Consider the following 19,625-nt stretch of genomic DNA (forward strand, 5'->3'; position numbering starts at 1 on the left):
GAGAGACAAAAGATGGAAAGAGTGATCAACTGCATCAAATGTCAAAATGAGATATGTCCACTGAAATTGGTAACAGAGACGATTTGACAAGCAATTGTTTCAGTTAGATGGAGGGAATGGAAGCCAGACTGGAGTGACTCAGGGAATAAACAGAAATGAGAAACTGATGGCATGTGTAAAAAACTCTTCTGAAAATGTTGGGCCGGGCACGGTGGCTCACACCTGTAATCCCAGCATTTTGGGAGGCCAAGGCAGATGGATCACCCAAGGTCAGGAGTTCAAGATCAGCCTGACCAACGTGGTGAACCCCCATCTCTACTAAAGACAAAAAAATTAGCCAGGAGTAGTGGTGCATGTCTGTAATTCCAGCTACTGGGAAGGCTGAGGCAGAAGAATCGCCTGAAACCGGGAGGCGGAGGTTGCAGTGAGCCAAGATTGCAACATTGCACTCCAATCTGGGCAACAAGAGCAAAACTGTGTCTCAAAAAAAAAAAAAAAAGAAAGGAAAAGAAAAGAAAATGTTGGCTGTAAATGGAAGCGGAGAATTATGGGGTCATTGAAAGGTAGAGGAGAGGTAAATAAAGAAACTAGCTTATGTTCTCAAGTGGTTGCAAATTATCTTAAGAATCCCTTAGAAAATTGGGGGTAGGGGACCATGTGGCCTCTATTTCACCTTAATAAGCACTTATGTAGGTTTGGAACCGAATACCATCCAGAATTAGGACAATCCTCAGCTGAATCCCTCAAATCTTGACTGGATATCCCTCCATATGTGTTTACATTGCACTCTGTACCTATCACTTCCCTACTAATGAGAAAATGTCTGCCATAGGGTGAGAAAGTACATTTAAAAAAAAAAACAAAAAACTGGGGAGTAAAGAAACACACATTACACGTATTAGTAGTTGGCCTCTAGTAGTTGCCTCTAGGTGGCAGGGTTAACATATAGTTTTATTTATGCTTCACGCTTTTCTGATCCTTCCAAATTTCCTATAAATCATGGATCCATTTATAATCAGATTTTCTTTTGTATTTTTTTTTTTTTAATTAGAAACGGTCTCGCTCTGTCACCTGGGCTGGACTGCAGCGGCATGATCCTGGCTCACTGCAGTCTTAACCTCCCAGGCTCAAGCAATCCTCTCATTCCAGTCTCCCGAGGAGCTGGGACCACAGACGCACTCTACCATGCCTGGCTAATTTTTATATTTCTTGTAGGGACAGAGTTTTTGCCATGTTGTACAGGCTGGTCTCAAACTCCTCAGTTCAAACAATCCTCCTGCCTCAGGCTTCCAAAGTACTGAGATTACAGATGTTAGCCACTGTGCCAGGCCTAAAATTGTCCTTAAGGAAAAAAACACAGGCCCCTGAGCCAAAAGACATGCACCAAATTAAGAACATCATCTAGGCCGAGTGTGGTGGCTCATGTCTATAATCCTAGCTACACAGGAGGCTGAGGCAGGAGAATAGCTTAAACCCAGGAGGCAGAGGTTGCGGAAAGCCACATCACACCACTGCACTCCAGCATGGGCAACAAGAGCGAGACTCAGTCTCAAAAATAAATAAATAAATAAGAAGAACATCATCATCTAAACAAATGCCTTGGATTAGCAGCTGCCTACCCTAGGAGCATCTTTCCTACATCTTCTGGTGCTTGGAGCTTGGCACACAGGAGGTACTTTGGTTGATTACCAGCAGGTAAGAGATGTTGCACGTAGGTATGGGAGTGAAGATGAATCAAAATGAGCCTAAAATTCCCACAGAAATTGTGGAAGCATTACGGCAGTTCTTAAAAAATGCTTAGAGAAAACTAAACTCTAATGTGCCACAAAGCAAAATACTTTTTTTTTTTTGGGGGGGGGTCTTGCAATGGTTTCCTTGTGCCTCTTATAACCTCTGAAAGTAAATTCAGGTGAGAGCTGCCCTGACCATTCATCATGTCAAGCAGAAGCAAGATTAATCTTGAAATCCAGGCTGCTATTCAATATTTGATTATAGAGGCATAGGTGTCACTAATTATGATTTGTTAAAGGAGACAACGCATAACTGCCAGGCCTTTCCATCCCATCTAGTTTCTGATTATCTATTAATACATTAATATCCATTCAACAAATATTGTGAAAACCATTTATGATCATAAAAACAATAGCTAACACTTACTCTATACCTATTATGTATTATCTTTGATCCTTAGAGATGAAGACTGTGCCCAGTTTACTGAGAGTGGCCATATGCCTATTAAGTAGTAAAACCTGTATTCAAACCCAAATCTGTTCCACAACTCTACAATGCACTTAATGTCTATATGCACAGCCCACCTTGCTATGCCCCTCTCCTATAGACACCAGTCTCCCTATCTTCAGCCACATAAAACATGAGACTCATGTGCCCTGAGAATTGCTGACCTAGATTTTACTGGGCACAGATAGTAAGGTGTAATAATAAAGCAACTGAAAAATAGCCTTTACTCACCCAAGACAAATCTGGAAATTATTTTCAGAAATACCCTGACACAATCTCTCATTTAAAATCTGAAAACACACTATGCCTCAGATTAAAGAGTATATGCTGGTTCTGGGTGTTTCTCTGCACTGCAGTTATGCTTAAGCAAAGAAAATATGGGCAGGGAGGGGCACTAAGAAAGAGGAATCTGAAACTTCCAACGTTGACTTTAGACATGAGAATTGTATCTGAGAACACATCTCCTGCAATATCCTCTACTCAGTCCGGAGAAGCTGCAGATCCAGGAGTTATCCTTCCCAGATACTCCCAATTACTTACAGAAACTGGCATCAGAAAAACTAGGCAACAAAACATGGCTCACCGAAGTTGTAGAATATCAATTTCACCAATAGAGAGAAAATGGCAGCATGCCAAGGAGCCCTTCTTGGTATTCTCAACAAAAAATAAAAACAGCAATGCCTAAGTGTCCAAATTAAGGAGGAGAGGAACAGACTCCTTGTCTACACATTTTAAATTGGTGCTCTGGAATATTCCTAGTCTACACCTTACCAATTGTCATTTTCTGGCTGTGTATGGTGGCTCATGCCTATAATCCCAGCACTTTGGGAGCCCGAGATGGGAGTATCACTTGAGACCAGGAGTTTGAGACTAGCCTGGGCCACACAGAAAGACCCATCTCTACAAAAAATAAATAAAAATTTAAAAGAAAAGCCTGCCCTTATCGAATAAGTGAATTTCGCCCAGAAAGGCCACAGGCAGCGTTCAACGAGTTCAGGAAAATATTTTAATCTGTCACAAGTTATTTAAAAATTATCTTTAAAATAATTTACTTCACCTGAGACTTATTTTGAAAACTAAAAATGCCTGACACAGAGGCATTTCAGAGCTATCTAATTCAGTAGATCTGAACTCTGGATTTTTTTTTTTCCCCAAGCTGTATAGGTGTTTTGGCAGCACAGGCCAGCCTTAAGAGCCATGGCATCAGATTATCATTAAATACAAGCTTTGCCATTCTGTGACAGACTTAGGAATTCGCTTTAATATAATAGAGGGAAGGAGTGGGGTATAAATAAAACAATAGCCCTGTGTTGACAGCTGTTCAAGCTGGGTGACAGTTACATGTGTTCATTATGCTTTTTTCTATTTCTGTCTATGTTTTAAAAAGTCGCATAAATTGAAAATATTTTAAAGTGGACTTTTTCCTGCTGGATCCCTCCATTCTATCCTCCACTTTGTTGCCAGAGCAATCTCCCTAAAACTCAAAATCTCTCTACATCAAGTACAAACTTCTTACTTAAACCAGTATTCAAGACCTCTAAAATCTGGTCCCTGCTTGCCTCTTACTAGTGCTATATTACATAATATTTTCCTTGGCTTCCCACATGCTTTAGCCCCAACCATATTCTGCATATTGATCCTCAATTAGCACACCTCTTTACTTACCTGACAGTCTCCCCACTAAACTGAATTCTGCAAGAGCGGGACTATGTCAGGCCGGGCGCAGTGGCTGATGCTTGTAATCCCAACACTTTGGGAGGCCAAGGTGGGTGGATCACAAGGTCAGGAGTTGAAGACCAGCCTGCCCAAGATGGTGAAACCTCGTCTCCACTAAAAATGAAAAAATTAGCCAGGCATGGTGGTGGGCACCTGTAATCCCAGCTGTTCAGGAGGCTGAGGCAGAGAACTGATTGAACCCGGGAGGCAGAGGTTGCAGTGAGCCAGGATAGCACCACTGCACTCCAGCCTGAGGAACAGTTAGACTCCCTCTCAAAAAAAAAAAAAAGGTGGGACTGTATCATATTTATCTTTGCATTCCCATACCAGCAATATGAACTGTCATTTATTAATAGCAAACAAATAAATGAACGAAAAACTATACAGTAAATGCTTGACAAAACTAAAAAATCCAAGTCACATTAAACTCTTGGTGAAATTTTCAACTGAAAAAAATCAATTTAGATTTTCTTTTTTTAGGTGCTTTGAAACTAATGTATTAGGGCCAATTTAGAGTCATTTAACCTTCATCTTTCCATTCAACAAATATAACATACTATACGCAGGGCACTGAGATGAATACTACGAGACAGCCAGGTGTACAGAAATGTAGAAAATAAGAAAAAAAAATCTGAAATAAAGTAGGTTAAAAGCAATGGTAATAATATCAAGGCAACAAAGTCAATACACAAAAAAAGAGAATTACAACTTCCTTACACCCAAAGGCTGAAAACACAACCAATTACAAGACCAACACAGTACATAAGATAAATTATTAAATTTGCATAATCCAGAGTGTATCTCTAAGCAAAAGTGACACAATTAGCCAAACTTACCCTTCTGACCACGGTGTAGAGAAATAAATCTAGAAAAATACATACAGATGCTTCTTCAACATATGATGGGATTATGTCCTAATAAACCCATTGTAAACTGGAAATATCTCTAAGTTAAAAATGCACTTACTGTACCTAATCTACAGAACATCATAGTCTAGCCTACCTCATGCTTGCAATATTTACATTAGAGCCTACAGCCGGGCAAAATCATCTAACACAAAGCCTGTTTTATAATAAATGTTAAATATCTCATGTAACTTACTGAATATTGTACTGAAAGTGGAAAACAAAATGGTTATGTGTGTACTCAAATATGCTTTCTACTTAACGCATTTTGCTTTTGCACCATCGTAGAGGAAAAAAATCCTAAGTTGAAGCATTGTTAAGTCGGGGACATCTGTACTAACACAAGAACAAACAATATAGGAACTTAGACATCTTAATGACATATACAGAAAAACAAGTGTAGAGAAATCTTTAGATTTCCTCTTCCTATACTGAAGGATGACCACAACAAAAACCCTGAAATTCTATGGAAAATTTTACATATGTGGGTCTTTTTCTGGGAAGATGGTCAACAGCTTTCATTGGCTTCTTAAAAGGATCCATGACCTGAAGAACATTAGGAACCAATGCCCTAGAAAGGTAAGACACTGTCTGCTTAGTGACAACAATGTTTTCCCTTGTATTTCCCTTTCACTTATGAAACCCAGGTGTAGGTATTTTTTCCCAAAGCCCCATGATAGACTACTGTCAAATACAATAAAGGTGGTACTGGATACCAAAGAAACAGAATTCCACCCCTTTTGCTTTATTCAGCTCCAATTCTCTCATGTCCTTGGGTTTACAGAGAAACAGGCAGCAGCTCTAAAGATCAAACCACCCTGGCTGGGAGCTAGGATTCACACCTGTAATCCTAGCACTTTGGGAGGCCAAGGTGGGCGGATCACAAGGTCAGGAGATTGAGACTATCCTGGCCAACATGGTGATATCCTATCTCTACTAAAAATACAAAAATTACCCAGGTGTGGTGGCACGCCGGTAATCCCAGCTACTTGGGAGGCTGAGGCAGGAGAATAGCTTGAACTCAGGGGGCAAAGGTTGCAGTGAGCCAAAATCGCACCACTGCACTCCAGCCTGGCGACAGAGCAAGACTCCACCTCAAAAAAAACAAAACCAAACCAAACCAAAAACACTCCCTATATAAGGAAGAATTCTGTATTCTTGGTCAAAATCCTCTTGTCCTGTATCATAAAGGTAGAAAAATCATAAACTTTGTATGAAAAGGCCGGATCAAGTATACTTCTAAATAAACGCTATGTTTTACATGCCTTAATATAGTCTGCAAAAAGATCCATCTATACAGAGGGAGGAGGCAAGACCTCAGTAATGTATTTATTTTCTTCAATGCATGTGGATTTTTTTTTTTAAAAAAAAGGTAGAGGCAGGCCAGGTGCAGTGACTCACACCTGTAATCCCAGCACTTTGGGAAGCCGAGGCAGGCGGATCACAAGGTCAGGAGTTCAAGACCAGTCTAACTAACTTGGTGAAACCCCATCTCTACTAAAAATACAAAAATTAGCCAGGCGTGGTGACACACGCCTGTAATCCCAGCTACTTGGGAGGTTGAGGCAGGAGAATCATTTGAAACCAGGAGGTGGAGATTGCAGTGAGCTGAGATCGCACCATTGCATGCCAGCCTGGGCAACAGGGCGAGACTCTGTCTCAAAAAAAAAAAAAAAAAAAAAAAAAAAAAGGTAACAGCATACTGTAATAGAAAGGCCTGGGAAACACAAAATCCTGGCCTTAAATTCCATTTACTAGGTGTATGATCTTAGATAAGTTGCCATACATCTCTGAGTCCAGTCACCTCTGTAAAATAAACAAGTCAATCGTGCCTAGCAAAGAATAAGCCATACTGTTATTTGTTCTATTGCTTTTGGCTCTAGGTTAACCTAAGGACAGCAACCTTATGCTTAGGTACTCTACAGATTGGTAAGATAGAAATATATACAGATCTGATCAAATGCAAAAGAGCTGGCATTCTCAAACTTTCTACATGTTACCTGTATATGAAGAACATATAGTATATACTAAACTCCAGACTGTTAGCCATAAGTGCCGACATTAACCATCAATTTCAACTCTACTTTGATGACAATGAAATTGGGAGGCTCCAGATTCATTCTCAAATTACATAGTTCTCCAAAGAGTAAATTGTCTACTAAATAATGTGTAGACCATACCACTTAATTAAAAATTTTAACTGGATCTCAACTATTTTGAGCTGGTTCAAATAAATTTGGAAAGAATGAAGACAAAGATTCTTTTACATGGTTTAAAAGAGTAAGTTATTTACAGCAATTATCAACCTGGCAGCAAACTCTTTCCAGTATGTTGAAAAGAATTCAAACTTCACAGGTTTGTTACAAGGACCAAATCAGTTCACTGGTAAGAAAGAGGTAAAACAAAGCTTTTTAAAACAAAGGTGTCCCAACATATTGGAAAAAAAAAAAAAAAAAAAAGGCAAAAAACTGGCTGTCAGCTGGGGGTGGTGGCTCACGCCTGTAATCCCAGCTCTTTGGAAGGCCAAGGTGGGTGGATCATCTGAGCTCAGGAGTTCAAGACCAGCCTGGCCAACATGGTGAAACCCCATTTTTTTAATCTCATTAAAAAAAAAAATATATATATATATATACACACACACACACACACACACACACACACACACACACACACATGTATGGCTGTAAAGAGTAAATTTAATAGCACCCCACACAGTCTGGCACATAATCATTTCAAATGTGCTTAAATAAACCAAACAACTGTGAACCATCTACTGCTGTAAAACATACCTATTACACAAAAGATGCTTGTTGAAAGTAACAGAGAAGTATGCAAAGGTACTCTAGCTCTCAGCCACCAACTGGGCCTCAAATATAAAGTAAAATGGAAATACAATAAATAAGATCCCTTAAAGCACTATCTGTAATACTTTGCCTTTAGTCCAAAACAAATGTTAAATATTAAACATGAACAATCTGAATTATTTTCAAAAACTAAATAACTAAAAGCAACCAAGCTAGTTTTCTACTTGCCACAAATTCCTAAGTGTTTAAAAAAACTACACTTCTGCAAATAATTCACTTTTAAGCTGAGAATATTTTTAAAGATCAAATAGTCTCTGCCAGGAAGGAAAACAGGAGCTACTGGCCAACCATTTAGATGAAAATAAAAGTACACACCTACTTCACACCACTACTTAAGCATAAAAAGGCAAACTATAAAAGTATCAGAAGATAATGCAGGGAAAGTCTTGTAATCCTGGCAGAGAAAAAAGCCTTCTAAGACAGACACGCAACAAAGAAAAAAGAGATTTGACTACATAAAAATTCCAAATCATAAACAGAAAATATTTGCTATAGGACAGAGAAAGGGTTACTATTTCTAACACACCAACAACTCCCCAAACTGAGTTGACAAATAATCCAACTGAAAACCAAGTAAAAGACCATGAACTTGCAATCTGCAGAGGATATTAACATTTGCCCATTCTAACTAGCAGGTTAAAAAAGAAAAAAGCTAAAGCAAGGTAGCATGTCTCACTCATCAGACTGGCTAAAATTAAAAAGGTTAGAGGCAGAGAAGAGGACATTCACAGACACTGCTCACTGCTGGTGGGAATGTCAATTCAATAGAGCCTTTTTTTTTTTTTTTAGACGGAGTTTCACTCTTGTTGCCTAGGCTGGAGTGCAATGGGACAATCTCAGCTCACCTCCCAGGTTAAAGTGATTCTCCTGCCTCAGCCTCCCGAGTGACTGGGATTACAGGCACGTGCCACCGTGCCTGGCTAATTTTGTATTTTTTTTTTTTTTTTTTTTGAGACGGAGTTTCGCTCTTGTTACCCAGGCTGGAGTGCAATGGCGCGATCTCGGCTCACCGCAACCTCCGCCTCCTGGGTTCAGGCAATTCTCCTGCCTCAGCCTCATGTGTAGCTGTTATTACAGGCACGCGCCACCATGCCCAGCTAATTTTTTGTATTTTTAGTAGAGACGGGGTTTCACCATGTTGACCAGGATGGTCTCGATCTCTCGACCTCGTGATCTACCCGCCTCGGCCTCCCAAAGTGCTGGGATTACAGGCTTGAGCCACCCTGCCCGGCCTAATTTTGTATTTTTTTTAGTAGAGATGGGGTTTCTCCATGTTGTTCAGGCTGGTCTTGAACTCCCGACCTCAGGTAATCCGCCTGCCTCAGCCTCCAACAGTGCTGGGATTACAGGTGTGAGACACCATGTCCGGCCAACAGAGCCTTTTTGAGGATCATTTTGGCAGTATCTGTCAAACATTTATATTGGTACCATCCCCACCCCTTAACCCAGCAGCAATTCTATCTGTAAGACTCAACAATAAGGAATGAAAAATAGAGTAGATTCAAACTGTGGAGTGCAATGCAGCCATTAAAAAGAATGGAGTCGGTATGTTCTAACATAAAAATATGCACAGTACATAGATGAATAACATAGTCTATAAATGCTAAAAGGTGTAAACTATTATTTATTTATTTTCAGTCTTTTAAAAAATTGCAAACATTACATTTATAGTTTAAAACAGCTGAAAAGGAAGGGAAAGTAAGATGAACTTAGAAAACACCCCTTTAGGCCAGGTGCAGTGGCTCATGCCTGTAATCCCAATACTTTGGGAGGCAGAGGCAAGGCGGGTAGATCACTTGGGTCGGCAGCTCGAGACCAACCTGGCCAACATGGTGAAACCCCATCTGTACTAAAAATACAAAAATTAGCCAGGCGCGGGTGGCATGCGCCTGTAATCCCAGCTACCCAGGAGGCTGAGGCAGGAGAATCACTTGAACCCAGGAGGCAGAGGTTGCAGTGAGCCAAGATCATGCCATTGCACTCCAGCTGGGTGACAAGAGCAAAACTCCATCTCAAAAACAAAACTAAACAAAACCCTTTAATTTGAAAAAGTTTTACAAGCAAGAAATTTCAATCCCATCTACTGATTTACAGCATCCATACATGCATGAAAACACACGGCCAAATCAAACTGCTCCATGAATGAGCTCCAAGTTGCTCCATGACATTATCTCACATCAGAAAGTATTAACTATGGTCAAAAGGGCAAAGAAACTTGAGCTTTTTGCCTTTCTCATGTTAACTTTCTACTCTAAAATTCTATTTGGGGAGTAACTTTCTTACAGCAAGAAAGCCACTTATTTTGTACTTCTATGGATGACACCGGATAGCACATTTAGAAACAGAGCTTAAGTCCAGTTTTAAGGAAAGATATAGTGAAAACAATACTGGAGTAGGTAACCTAGGTTTGATGCTCAATTTCACCACTATCCAGCCATATTACCATGGATATGTCATTATTCCTAAAACTGAGCCTGCCTATAAAATAGGGAGCTTGATATGGATAATACGAAATACAGGGTATCATCCAACTTTTCTGCTGGACATGAAGACTACCCTTTTAAAGCTGCTGGTAATTTGTTTGCTAGAGGAAGAGATTTGAATTTACCCATGAAAGCAGCCTGTCTTTACTTTTTAAAAGCAAAAACCTAAATTTCTCTATGTAAAAAATTGTTTTCTAATGAAGTCTGCATCTCTCCAGACTAAACTTCCTTTTAAGGCGGGTCTCACCAAGATATTTAAAGAAATTTAAGGAGGAGGGACCTGGACTCCAGAATGGGTCAACAAACTGCAAAGCCATCCAGGGGAATCAAACTAGCCCCTGAAAAAACATGACAGCAGGCACAGATATATGAAACATACATGTGTGTGTGGAGTGAGCTACCTATAATAATGATACTGGCTATATCCAGATTTATACTCTTCTGATTTATCAAGGCGTATCCTGATATGCTGTAATATTATAAATCATGATGGATCATATACTTAACACAGCACAGTGCAAAATGCAAGGTTAGTCTTTCTAAAGGTCAATTTAGTAATGAGTACCAAAAGCCTTCCATTTTTGCATTCCAGCTGTAGAAATTTCTTAAGGATATAAATATGGATGTCATGCCATGGACTTTGGGGACTCAGGGGGAAAGGGTGGGAAAGTGGTAAGGGATAAAAGACTACAAATTGGGTTCGGTGTGTATCTCTCGGGTGATGGGTACACCAAAATCTCACAAATCACCACTAAAGAACTTACTCATGTAAGTAACCAAATATCACCTGTTCCCCAAAACCTATGAAAATAAAAAATTGCCGGGCGCAGTAGCTCACACCTGTAATCCCAGCACTTTGGGAGGCCGAGGCGGGTGGATCACGAGGTCAAGAAATCGAGACCATCCTGGTCAACAAGGTGAAACCCCATCTCTATTAAAAATACAAAAATTAGCTGGGCATGGTGGTGCGTGCCTGTAGTCCCAGCTACTCGGGAGGCTGAGGCAGGAGAATTGCCTGAACCCAGGAGGCGGAGGTTGCAGTGAGCCGAGATCACGCCATTGCACTCCAGCCTGGGTAACAAAAGCGAAACTCCATCTCAAAAAAAAAGAAAAAAAATAATAATAATAAAATGTCATCCTTACTTCTAATGTTCAGAAAAATTAAACACACATCTATACATATAAATCTAATATGGCAAATATTTAATCGTCAGATCTAGCTGATGGTATACAGATGCTCATTGTGCTATTTTTTTCAGCATTTTGGTTTGAAATTTTTAATACAAAATGAAACCTGGAAGGGAGGTAGTTAATTACATTTTAGAAAGCGTATTTCTGAAAAAAATATGCAATGTGGCTACACAGGAGTAAAGAAAAGCCTTAGACAGAAGATACTACATACCAAAATGTTAAGAGTATTTTATCTGTGAGTTTGGGGTTAGGGGAGATTTGTGTGTTTATCTGTACTTTTCAACAATAAAGGCATATTTAATTCTATACTCATGAAGACGATTATTTAAAAACAAATTCAGGGAAATGTTTTCAAACAAGAGTTAAAAGAAAAAGAGCAAACAAAAAGTTCCATTTCCAAAGCATTCTTACTAAATGATTTTACAAACTCTAAAATCCTATACAAATTTAATATTATTTATTAACAGGTTTTTGTGTGGCTACCACATAGGTTTTGAACTTTTACTTACATTCATAATTCGTAGCATTCTCACAGTATAAAAATTCAAGCAATTCATTGTACTGATTGCAGGGGGGAAGGGAATGCTGGGTATTAAAAAAGTACTTCCTGTTTACCTATACAGGCTAAGTATCTCCTACCCAGTGCTTGAAATCCAGCAAGATTTCAGATTCTGGAATAATTGCCTATACATCATGAGACATCTTGAGGATGGGATTAAAGTTTAAATACGAAATTCATTCATGTTCCATATACACCTTATACACATAGCCTGAAGGTAATTTTATATAATTTCTTGTGTAAATTTAGGTGGCACAAAGGCACTTTTGTTACATGGATATATTGTGTAGCAGTGAAGTCTGGACATTTAGTGTAGCCATCATCCAAATAAAGTTCGTTGTACCCTATGTAATATTTTTAATAATTTTGCTCATGAAACAAAAGTGTTATGTACTTAGGTGTAGAATTTTCCACTGGTGGCATCATGTTGGCACTCATTTTGGGGCATTTTGAATTTTGGATTAGGGACACTCAACTTGTGTTACTCTCCATCCCACAAAAAAATGTAAGATAAAAATAAATGTTAAAAATGATCAATTCTGGAGCGGGGGTAGGGATAGGGATTTTTGTTGTATTAGTCTCTGTACTTCTCAGTCTATTTTAAATATTTCAGAAGTAGAAATGCACACATTACAGAAAAAGGTAAAGTTCCCCATGATCCCTCCTCCCAAATAAACTTGTCAGTTTCTCTGTTATTTTTTTTAAACATAAATAGCATCATACAGTATGTACTATCTTGCAACTTGCCAAAACTACCTCCAAAATAGCTATTATCAATTTATACCACTTGTAGGCAGTATTATAAGGCCAGACTCTTCCTTAAACATTTTGCCATGACTTGATATTATCAAAGTTTTTTTTTTTTTTTTAACCAATCTAATGACTAAAAAAGACCTTATTTAAATTTGCATTTTGGATTATTAGTTTGAGTATCTTTACTTGACAGTGAACATTTTTAGTCTCCTATTCTGCGAAATGCCCATCCTTAAAATTTTCTACTGGACTGTCTTTTCTTATTCTTTAAATATTACTCTTATTATTAAGATGTGAATCAACCAAAACGTTAACAGTGACTAAAACATTGTGGTAGAATTATGAATATCCCCTCCCCAAATATGCACACATTTTCTAGTTTTTCCTGAACTCAGTGATTAAAAACTAGAAAATGACGGTAAAATGGATGAAAAAAATCCTTTTAGACAAAAGCATTACTTTCAGGATACTCTACTACGGGAATATATAACACCCTTAAAGAGGCCATAATATCTAGCTCAAAGAAATAAATGCATCTAAAGAATACGTCTTGTGAAGAAGTGAAATAATGGTTGAGACTACTCATTCATTTGGGATACATTTAACTAATGTCATTTGTATAGCATTTCTGAATTCATGAAGTACTTTTCATTTATCTTGCTTAACCCTAACAAAACTCTGTGACGTTTTCTGATGCCGTCCTGTAAAATGCTACAGCACATTTTGTTCCTTCCTCCTATTACCATTCTGATCCCTTTGTTTGTGATTTGCAAGTCTCCTTCCCATAGACCATGCTATCCTACATTCTCCAGTCACTTATCTTTGTATTCCCAGGATGTAGCTGCAATGAATACATCCTCAATAAATATTTGTTAAATGAATATCACCATCCTCATTTAAAGGTTGAAGAAACTGGCTCAGTGATGAAGTAATTTGCCCCAAGTAACATAGCTACTAAGTAGTCTACATAAATTATAATGACCTTATCTTTGTACTCTATAATTTAAGCATTTAAAAATACACCATCTCGGCTGGGCACGGTGGCTCACGCCTGTAATCCTAGCACTTTGGGAGGCTGAGGCGGGTGGATCACCTGATGTCGGGAGTTTGCGACCAGCCTGGCCAACATGGCAAAACCCTGTCTCTACTAAAAATACAAAAATTAGCCAGTTGTGGTGACACATGCCTGTAATCTCAGCTACTCGAGAGGCTGAAGAATAGCTCGAACCCAGGAGGTGGAGGTGGCAGTGACGAGAGATCATGCCACTACACTCCAGCCTGTGCGACGAGAGTGAGACTACACCTCAAAAAAACCACCATCTCGCTTTAATGTTCACAGCAACCTTCTGAAATAGGCTGATTACTATTTTACAGATAAGAATGGAAATTTAGTAATATACCCTAGGCCCACTCGAATCCCAGTTTATGTGAAGTACAGCTGTTTCTTTACATACTTGATCACTTCCTGGGTATGGGAGCCTCTATTTTTATGTACCAAATAAGTTAAGGGTTGGGTAGAGGTGAGGAAAGACAACGGAAGGCAGGCAGTTTAAAGGAACAGGAAAGAGGCTGGAACCCAGGTGTATATGCCCATCTAAAGACCATAAACGGGTATTATAATGTCAACTGCACGTGCCACTGTGAAATCCAATATTGGCCCAAAGGCTTTTCTTGATGTTACCCTGTATTCATAGAAGACAACTGTAGGCTTTCTCACATATTAGCAGTCTCAAAGGCTGGGGAGGCACACAGAACTAGGAAATCAATGAGAAACAATGGACAGGCTATATCATGCATAAACAGTGCAAGGAGAAGAAATGATGACACAAAGGAAAAGACTAAGGAACTTTAAACATAATCTCACAGTCCTTAATTCGACTGTGAGTGTCTCAAGGGCAGAGACCAAGTCTCATTTTATGTTCCTTACTCCTTATACTTAGCAACACTCAGTAAATGCTATGTAAAAGAGACAAGATATATTAAACTAAAAACTGAACAACGACTTCCACTTACTGAGCAGCACTTATGACATGCCACATACTATACTTCAGATATTATGTATAATGCTTAAAAAAATAAGATTTACCTGTTTGCTGACCCGCCATGTATGGTGCTGCTCAAGTGTGTTAACAGTGGTGATACTGATGACTATTAGGAAGACTCATTATAGGTTACTAAGGTTACAACAGAACCTTGAACAGAAGAACCGTGAATAGTAGGGGCCTGTATAGATGGAGAGAGATCAAGGTAACCAATGTAATACACATCATGGAACTGGCTAGGACCCTTCAGAGGGTATAAATGTGACTCCTAAGGAGTTCCAAAGTGAAAAACTACCCTGTGGGACATTCAGTTAACACTGGCCAAAGTCTCAGACCCAAAATAACTCAAGAACAAATCCCACCCCTCCTCACCACTGATGATCCCACACAGACCTAAAGGGTCCAGACACATTTTGCTAAATGGCTATATTTTCACCACCCTGACTGCCCACCTCTGAGCTCTTGAAGGAGTTAAGTGAAATAGTATATTAAATAAATTACCATCTAGTGATCACCTACCATGCACTAAACACCTTACATTTTCTCTTTACTTCCAACAACCATATAAATAAGGTATTTCCCCAGATGATAACTGGTAAGATTAACTTGCCCAAATCAACAGACCTAGTAAGCGGCCAGGCCTCAAATCTGTAACTGCCTGGGCTCCATGATCTTTCTATGATTATCAAGGCTTCTCCAAACTTTCCACCTAAACCAGGGGTCTCCAAACTTTTTATACAGGGGGCCAGTTCACTGTCCCTCAGACTGTTGGAGGGCTGCCACATACTGTGCTCCTCTCACTGACCACCAATGAAAGAGGTGCCCCTTCCTGAAGTGTGGCGGGGGCCGGATAAATGGCCTCAGGGGGCCGCATGCGCAGGCCGTAGTTTGGGAACGCCTGACCTAAACTCTAATAAAAAGGTAGAGAAGAATGAAGAGGCAGGTTAGGGAGGTTAAGTGGAAAGAGAAAAGTGGAACTTGATAGAAAGTTCCAAGCTACCCTTGGCAAAGACAGAATTTCTTTTGACTTCACCTTTTATCTTAATCCCATTTGCTGATTCCAGGTCTGGGACAGAAATGCACAAGAATGAGCCTGGAAACCTTGACATACCAGATAGCAAGGAAGCTATCAAAGACTACTAGAGAGCATGTCATTAAGAATCAGGAGCCAACTTTAAGAGAGTACCACTAGCCACAAGTGGGACAATTTGAACTTCGCTAAGAGTCAGAATTGCAATGTACTGAAACCCATCAAACGTTTACAACTATGAATACATAGTTATATATACACTTACATGTGTAACCTTTTGAAGATGACAAGAAACCAATTCATCATCTTGAAAGCCACATTTTTAAAAAATGAGTATTTACCTGCTCTTCCCATATATACTGCTGAGTAACCAAATAAAAGATGAGGGGAAACATAAAATTATTCCAGTTAATAGATGAAAACCAAATGATAACATTAGAACATCACCATTTTGTAACCCCCAACAAATTAATGGATCCAAAAAATTCAAGTCATCATAACATAATGAATGTTGTGAATGAACACACCCTGCCAATGTATTTGCCAAAGGGAATGAACCTAAAATTTATCAAGCCTCTAGATCCAGCTGGCAGTTTGCAGGAAATAGACAAGTATCACCTGGGAACTTGTCAGAAATGCAAAACCTGGGGCCCCTCCTATATCTACAGAATCAGAAACTCTGGGAATGGGGACCAGCAACCTGTTTTAGAAAGCCCTCTAGGTGATTCTGATGTTCCCTGAAGTTTCAGAATCATTGTTCTAAGCACTTTATATACATTAACTCAGCTAAACTTCTCCAGAACTCTATGAGGCAGGAAGTATAATCATTTCACAGATGAAGAACTATGTGGCACAAAGCAGTTAAATAATTTGCACAACATGACACACCTGGTAAGAAATGGGAGTCAGAATTTGAACTCTGCGAATCTAGCTCCAGAGTCCATGTTCTTAATCGCTGTGCTGAAAGGCTTTTCCACCTATAAGAACTCAGTTGTCAGAATGCTGTAATAAAGAATAGTGGCGGGAGGAGGCAAAGACCAGGAGAAATATGCCTCACTATATAATACACAAGCATATAAGAAAATAATTATAGCAAATAATGTACCCATCAAAGTAGTCTTACAAAATCATTTAAAAATATAAACAGCCACCAAATGCAATATACCCAAGCACTTCTGGAGCAATTATCTCTGGTATCTAATCATAAAGACCCAAAACCTGGGTTGTGCTAAAGGTGGTACATAAATTCATGACAGTATCTTCAGACTCACCGATCTTTTAAATCTAAATGGCTACAGTGAAAATAATTCCAGAATAATTTATCTCCCTTTTATTCACCATTTACTTAATGACTACTGAAAGGAAAAACTGCTTTCTTTCAATATGTTAAGACTATACAATCAGAATCTCAGAGCTGAAGAAGAATTTTGACATTCATCTAATTCGATCAGCAATCCAAAATGAATCAGATCTACAATCCCAATCTTCACGTAATGGTACATTCATAATAAATTAAAACAAATTTCAACTTTCTGTAAAAACACATTATGGGATCATTCTATGCCAAAACTCTAATTTTTAAAGCCAAATGATTAAAAACTTTTAAAGAGAACTTAAAAGTTGAAAATGCTCAGGATAACAGCCCAAACAAAATCTACAGTTGTTTTACTCATAGAGAGCCACTTCTTCACTACCTGAAAGGATTTCTATAACCAGAAGACCAAGCTGGTCAACAAGCACATCAAGTTTATAAACTTAACACCTATGACACATCCAACGACTTTAAAGTTGAATTATTCCTGACATTAACATATATAAACATCTAGTGACCAGTCATTAAGGAAACAAAGAATATATAATACAGCAAAACACCAAAAGCCCAAGTAATTATGAATATCAACCTTATCGTGAGATCATTGTTGTAAAGCAGCCTAATATGGTTACAACTACAAAACAATTAACAGATAAATTAATGTGAAGGGCAAATATTTTCAAAGCAACTAAGTTTGGCATTTCAGTAATACTTTGAACTCATGGTTGAAAACACACAATAGAAAAAAAAAACACATCAACAGCATTTCCATTGTAAATTTAAAGCTAAGAATTGTGGGGAAAACTCAAATTTAGAATGCCTACGGTGTGCAAAAAAAACCCTCTACCAACAATTTATAGTTATCTTAGTTTCACAAACTCAGGATTAGATTTAAGTGATTTCGTCCAAACTTCCTAACTAAAGAAAACTCAGGGCTAAGTGTCTAATCACTATATCCAATATGCCCCAAATTATTTTTGAATTCATGAATTAACTGCAACTCCCAAGAAATCACTTAATATTTAATCAATATTCAACCAGTGATTTATTTCTCCATTCATGAACAAAGAATTAAAAGGTCTGAATTCACGATCCATAGCACTTGCTTGATTCACAATCGTATTTCATCTAAATACTTAAAATAACTTTCATTTATGATTACTTCTACCCTCTCTGCGCCTTGAAATTACTCTCATTTTAAAGACAGGCACAAGTGTGGCCTTGTTCTGCCCCCGTTTGTTCCTAAGTCAAAGGCTGGCTAGAGCCAAATGTGTCCAATATCCATTCTCAGGTTTTGGCCATGGAAGGGACACAGAAGTAGATCCCAGAATGGGCAATGCTGAACAAGGTAAGAAACAAACAGTTTAAAGGACTTGCGCTGAGGAAACATCAATTTCAAATGAAATGAAAAGAACCACAGTCGGATAACTAAGGTTGTGAAAAACTAATAGCTGAAAATCAGGATGTAAGTAGAAGCTCTCAAAAACTGTTTTAGTATCGCCATTTCAAGAACTATATGACAGCCAGGAACTTATAATCAGGTCTTAATAGCTTAGAAGGTATGGGTCAGGGCAGCTGAGATACTAACATCAAAAGAATAAAAAGCAACATTATAAGGTAGCATAAAAATAACTAAGTCACCTAAGGAAATTGAAACCATGCATGAAAAACCCCAAAGGCACAATCAGGTCATTATCTAGGAAACATTAGCTTCTTCCACCAGGAGGCCTACTTTTCATGTGGAGCAGTAAGCAGGGCCAAGACATGGAACTGAAGTCAGGTATCAAATCAGACTCTGCCACAGAAAAAGGAATAATCCATGACTAGTTATTTAGGATAGTGCCTAGGACAGCACTATCAACTCCAACTGGGATACTGGAGATTACAGTCATTGTTCCATTATAATAGGCCCTCCAGGGTCTTTAATTTAGCAAGAATGGGTTAGACACCACTACTGGGCTATAATCCCCAAATATGGGGGGGAAGGGGTGGGGAGGAAACCATATATAGGACAATTTCTCCAACAAATATATTGGAAGAAAAAAAACAAAAGAGACGGAACCTGCAGATTAAAATAGACTTAAGGGCTATAATCAATGCTTTGTAATAAATGTGCTTTCTCAGGATCCTGATTCAAACAAACAGTTTAAAAAAAAAGGCTAAAAAATAAATCAGAGAAATCTGAGTATTTTACATTTGATATTTTAAAAAATCTATTAAATTTTTTCAGTTGTGATAAGTTTTGATCTTATATTTAAAGAGCCCTTGCCTTTTAGAAATACAAACAAGTATTTTACAAACAAATATGACAGTAGGGATTTATTTCAAAATAATCTATTGGGTGGCAGTGGTTAGAAGTACAGATGAAACAGGCTGTGCATGGTGGCTCATGCCTGTAATCACAACACTTGGGGAAGTAGGAGGATTGCTTGAGCCCAGAAGTTTGTGACCAGCCTGAGCAACACAGCGAAACCCATCTCAATTTAAAATAATTTAAAAAAAAGAAGTATAGATGAAATAGAATGTGCAAGT

General features: G+C 38.6%; 1 protein-coding gene across 21 annotated transcripts in view; it reads right to left on the reverse strand.

Moving 5' to 3' along the window:
• HUWE1 (HECT, UBA and WWE domain containing E3 ubiquitin protein ligase 1) overlaps positions 1 to 19,625 on the reverse strand; it is a 157,023-nt gene that overhangs the window by 129,975 nt on the left and 7,423 nt on the right. The gene's annotated exons all lie outside the window — the stretch shown is intronic.

Source organism: Saimiri boliviensis, chromosome X (genome assembly GCF_048565385.1).
Source record: "Saimiri boliviensis isolate mSaiBol1 chromosome X, mSaiBol1.pri, whole genome shotgun sequence".
Lineage (NCBI taxonomy): Eukaryota > Metazoa > Chordata > Mammalia > Primates > Cebidae > Saimiri > Saimiri boliviensis.